Source organism: Ursus americanus, chromosome 2, assembly GCF_024610735.1.
Source record: "Ursus americanus isolate L20-20 chromosome 2, mUrsAme1.1.p, whole genome shotgun sequence".
In the NCBI taxonomy this organism is placed as follows: Eukaryota; Metazoa; Chordata; class Mammalia; order Carnivora; family Ursidae; genus Ursus; species Ursus americanus.
Genome location: NC_142128.1, coordinates 44,446,067 through 44,452,066, shown reverse-complemented (window position 1 = coordinate 44,452,066; position 6,000 = coordinate 44,446,067).

The window sequence follows — 6,000 nt, the reverse complement described above, 5'->3', positions numbered from 1 at the left end:
ATCAGAGTGACTTACACCATGATCCCCACAACAAGTCTAGTTCCCCGTCACCACGCAAAGTTATTGCAGTTTTATTGACACTACTCCCTGTGCTGTACATCACGTCCCTGTGACTCGTTTATTTGATAACTGGTGGTTTGTACTTCTTAATCCCCTTCAGCTATGTCGCCCCTCTGGTGACCACCTGCATCTACAAGTCTGTCTCTTTCTTTTTTCTTTTTTTAAGATTTTATTTGAGAGAGTGAGAGAGCAAGCATGAACGAGGCAGAGGGTCAGAGGGAGAAGTAGGCTCCCAATGAGCAGGGAGCCCAATGTGGGACTCGATTCCAGGACCCTGGGACAGTGACCTGAGCCAAAGGCAGACCCTTAACCAACCGAGCCTCCCAGGTGCCCCTATGAGTCTGTTTCTATCGCAGCTCATGCCACAGTCATGTTGCAGAAAGATGCATGAAGAAAATCCTCTCCACGTGACCTTTGGGGCAACAGTTAATGAGAAGGAAAATAAAATCAGAAATAAGTGATGATTTTTTTTATATTCTCAATTATTAGATATACAAATTTACAATATATTTCAATAATGTCAAAATGTTCATCTTGAAGAGAAAAAGAGAACTACTTATAATTATCAAGGGCTACCTCCTTGAAGTCAGATTTTGAACATAGATTGCTGGTAGAGTTCTGATTAATTACATGCCCTCATTTCCCAGAGTGAACAAAGTCTTCAGTCTATTAATATCATTTTGCACAACATACTTTTCCAAACAGGCGATCCCTGAATCTGAATTATTGTAACCAAATATGGGAATGACTTAAATAGAGATACAGAACTGATACTTGATCATTCTACCACAAAACCCAACACACACAGAATTTTGTTTCGGCACAAAAACATTATTCATCATGTATATTCATTTCTTTATTTGTTCAACGAACATTTATGTGCTAAGCGTTCTGTAATGTGCTGGTAATACGAACGAGAACGAGATGGACCAGATTTTTTCCCTCACAGAGTGAAGCCTCCGTTGGAAAAGATAGACATTAAACAAGTAAACAAATAAAATAGGAACAGCTTGTAATTAAGGTTTGTAAAAAGTAAATAACGTTGCCAAACAGAATCACAAGGGTAATTGCGCTTAGATAGGATGGTTAGGGAAGGCCTTCCAACAGAAATGACTTAGAGCACGAGCTAGGATGGACCAAGCTAAAGGCTAGGGCAAGACTATTTCAAGCAATAGGAAGCTCAAAGTCCCCCAAACAAGAAGGAATTTAGACAATTCCAGGAATTAAGAGAAGACAAGTAGGACGGAAGCACAGCAGGGATTAAGGGGGAGAGAGGCACAAAATGAGATTAGATGTGCATCTAGCAGCCGAGTGGCGAGTGGCGAGAGCCTGGTGGAACATGGGGAAGCATCAGGACTTTATTTGAAGGGTAATGAAAAGGCATCAATCAACTTGAGCAAGGGAACACACACACACACACACACACACACACACACGCATTTGTGTGTGTATTCACCTTTAATAGGTTTGATGGCTCTTCATCAGATACATGTATGCACACATCCCTATACACACACATTTGCACACACACATTTGCACACACACACACACACACACACACACACACACTGCAGCTGTGTGTGATAAAGATTTTCCAGGTGGCAATTGGGAAATGGTGAGGAGACAATAAAACACGATGCTAGATTGGCCTGGAAAGGCAGCAGTGCAGGTGAAGACAAGTCGATGGGGTTCAGGCATCTGTTGGGAGGTGGTATTAACAGGACTCGCTGACAGACTGGAACGTGAGGGAAGCATAAAATAGGGTTCCCAAGTTTCTGGCTTTAACCTCTAGGTAGATGGGGATGCCATGCATTACATGGGGAAGACTGAGGAAGTGTCAGATTTAGGGAGGAAAATCAAGTGTTCCAGTTTGGAGATGCTTTAGTTTGAAGCCTTTGTGATATCTAACATGTTTATGCCAAACAGGCAGTTATAAGAGTCAGGAGACCAGTAGAAATGTCTGGAGCAAAGACGTAAAGCTGAAAATCGTTGGCGTACGTTTAAAGCCAGTGGAGCAAGAAGAGATCAGCCAGGGAGAGAGAGCTGCTGGAGAAAGAGAATGTCCCAGGACAGAGCCGTGAGAAATTCTGATTAGAGGATGGGTAGAAGAGGAAGATCCAGAAAGAGACCAGAGGAAATGACCAGTAAGGTGGGAAGAATCTCAGAGAATGTACCACTAAAGCTGAGGAGAGAGCGCTGTTCTAGAGGAAATGGTTGATTGTATTGAATTTTGTGGACGGATGAAGATAAGAGAGTAAAATTTTTCTTTGGATCTAACAATGTGGAAATTTCTGGAACCTTATCAATGGCAATTTTGGGGGACTGGTAGGTGTGGAAGTTGGGCTGAAGTGGGTCGGAAAGGAGATAGGAAGTGCGGAAGTACAATGAGCATGCCGGCCTGAGTTTTGCTGTGGGATGACGATGCAGGAGGATGCGGGGTCAAGCGAGGGTTTCTATTTTTTGGAAAGTGCCAGGTCCTATTTGCTAGCTGATTGGAATAATCCAGTAAGCAGAGACACATAATGAGGGAAGACAGAGGCAAGTAGTGGAAAGGGTGAAGTCCTTGAATCACAAAAAGGGAGAAATGGTTTTCATTCATTCATTCAATTCAATTCAGAGTTCTTGAACATAACACAGGTGCTTCTGCTATCACGTCATATGCGTTTATTTTAAAAAGTCCTTGCATTCTGCAAAAATACACACTAAAAATAACAAGGCTTTTGGGGAAAAAAATATTGTGGCAGATCATGCAAAACCTATAACCAGAGCACTAACATAAACATTAGCATTTCTGCTAAATAAACGGTTAAAAAAAAAAAAGTTAAATCTCAAGTGAATGAATAAAATCAACAGTAGACATAGGACTTGATATGCTTCAAAGGAAAGGAAGGTGGTTGGAAGGAGGGCAGTGAACACTCTCCAGACAGACGTATGGTGACACTAAGCCAAGGAGAACCCCTGTTCCTTGTATAGGTGCTCGGGCCCGTGCCGCGCTCACTGCACCGGAAGATCTGGGTCCGGGCACTGTTTGTCAGTAAACGTTCACATGGTAGGGAAATCTTGTGGCAACTGGCTTCCACATCATAGTGACAGTATTCCTGGGTTTACCAGCAGTATGTGGCACATTTGCATTTCAGAAACATGTGCTGTGTCACAGAAGCCGTAGTATATTTCCCGTTGAGCAGCTGCTGTGTGCATAGCAGTGGACCCAGCCCTGTGTAGGGTACAGATATGCGAGAAAGGACATTTCCCCTAACTGTGTTTGACTTTGTGAAAATCTTGATTTCCATAGTCCGAAGTAATAAAGGGGAGACAGCAATGTGTTCCAATAAAAATAATAAACATTGAATAGCAACAGTGATGCACGTTTATCAAGCACTTAATGTCAGATTGCTTTATCCCATTGAATAGTCCCAGGAACCCTATGGAATGGTACTGGTAGCATCCTCGTTTTTCTTAAGTAGCGGGGTCATGCAAACAATGAACAGCAGAGCCAGGATTTGACGCTCAGAGGTCTGAATAGCTAGGTTCTTAAATATGGGGGGAGAAGGCATTCGGCGTGGTATCCCTGTACTTTTCCCACAACATTTGGGATTATTGACTCGTTCCCTCCACCTCCAACAAGCTGACAACTCATGGCCGTCGTTTGCCTTACAGTTTATAAAGTACAATTCTGGAAGAGCACCTGCAGCTGGGGGAGCTGCGGGAAAAGTCTGGAAAGAAGTGATTGGACCTGACATTTGGGGTGCTGGGAGTTAGCCTGCATTGTCACCATTTCATGTGGTAGGACCAAGCCTCTGTCCCACGGGTTAGACAGGCAAAACAAAGAGTGACAGGGGCTTCCGCCATCTTGCCTGCCCCCCAAAGGGCCACTCTTTAGGTGAGGGGACTCCAGTGACATCAGGCTGTGGGGTGGGCTGCTTGCAATGGCAGCCAAGGGAGGTGGGGCCTCGCATGGGCCGGCTGGAGGAGGCAGACGGTGCGACCTACATTGCTCTTAAAAGTCCACGAAGGCCCCCCTCTGAGAGCACCTACATTTGGATACCTGACGGAGGACAAAAGAATAGTCAATAATGTTGGAGAAATGGGGACAAGTAACAAAAAGAGGACCTCACCACCACCGGTCCTCCTCTAACGAGGGGCGGTCAGGGGCAGGCACAGCAGTTACAATCAAGCTGGGAGCCACTGCTCCCACAGGGTGGGCCACTCCGCCTCATTCTGCGCCCTCTCCTCTCCCCCCAGCAACGAGGGGCTGATGCTGGAAAAGAAAGGGGCGTGGAGGCGTGGTCACCACCCTTCGCCTCCCAACACCGAAGGAGCCACAAGCCGCATTCTGGGCTTGGGGGCAGGTGGGAGAGCAGGGGATGATGGGAACGGGAGAAAATTTCACATCGAATAGAAAATTAAAATCTGAGAACACAGGATTGTGTTAATGACTCCAGTGAGACAGTTTTAGTCACACGAAGTGATAAAAAGTTGGTCTGAGATGTCATTAAGGGAGCGTGCTGCCCAGCGGGAACGGGGCTGCGGTCATAGTCATTGGGAAAAAATAACAATTTTGTGCATACGCCTCACAAGCTGGGCTCCTTGCAACACGGCTGCGTCCGTGAGCGGAGCACGTGGGCCGCGACGCCCCTGCAGGTGTGGCACGCGAGCATTCGCCCCGAGTGGGACCGGAGTTCGGGCAGCTCAGGTGGGCGCTCAGGGTGGCCGCGTGCTGGTTCCCAAAGAGCAGCGGCTCCGGCTGCCTGGTGGAGGAGTCCTTGGTTCTCCTCTCGGGTCGGCCGGTGACAGTTCAGGAGCCGTCGTGCCCTCGCCTTTTGGGATCCTCTCTCGCAGGTGGAAGTGAAAAGAAGAAGCAGAAGGTGGGGGCAGATTTGAAAGCGGAAGTCAGAGGGAGAAGGGAGTTGAAAGCAGAATACAGGAAGGATGGTAGGATTGATGAAAACCATGGGGCGTCTGTTAGAAGTGACTTGGGGGACAGATGGGATCTCCAGGTTCCTAATCCGTTTTTATCCTCAGTCCCAAAGTAGGGAAAAACCATAAAACTTTAAAACAGGAAAGGACCTTAGAGAGGATCCATTTAAACTTGTCATGTTAGGGAATGAGAAGCCCGAGCCCCGGATCGAGCTTCGTGTGAGTTTTCTAAGCCATTCATCAGTGGTCACCACGGAACTAAATTATGAGGTTCCATTTGCTTGCTTGTTTGTTTGGACTGAAGATTCAGGCTGAGCAAAGTCTGAAAGAACCAGTGCTCCTAAGGACTATTCTAGTTCTGCGGGGGGAGGAAGATCCTAAGAAATGAGAAAATAAATGAGCTGAAACATAGCACAGGTCAGAGTGACGTGACAAAGCCCGAGTGGGTGTCCCATTCCTGTATTTACGTTCTTCACATACTGAAATGGTAATAGGGCCATTGACTCTCGATCTCAACTTCAGTGAGTCGCCACATGCAGGGACTCACCATCCGCTCTGCGGGACGGACTGGCAGGTGCACACCGTTGACTACATGACCGCGGCCGGCAAGCTTCTCTTTAGGAGAAACACCAGGAGATTGAAGTGTCGCAAAACCCAGGCCAAAGAACGCTTCAAGCCTGAAAGTGATTCACAGTGCTGAATGCATCCGAATTATCAAGTGGGGGAACTGAGAACAGCCCAGTGAACTGGCTCTTTCAAAAATCTTGGTGTAGCCCCCATCACCCAGGGTTTGTGTCTTAGCCACGCAAGCCCCCCATCTGAACGGTAGACTCACGGAAGCTGACCAGGCTCTGAGGCGTCACTCAAACTCCCTAGATAGCTCCAAATGCGAATTCATTCACTTTTCATGATAAATAGACCCAACCAGACATATCTTTGTGGCTTTTGCTTCCTGGTGGATATAAGCAATAGAGTATGCTAAAATGCATGTCAGAAGGCTACTTACTCCTCCCCTATTACTCT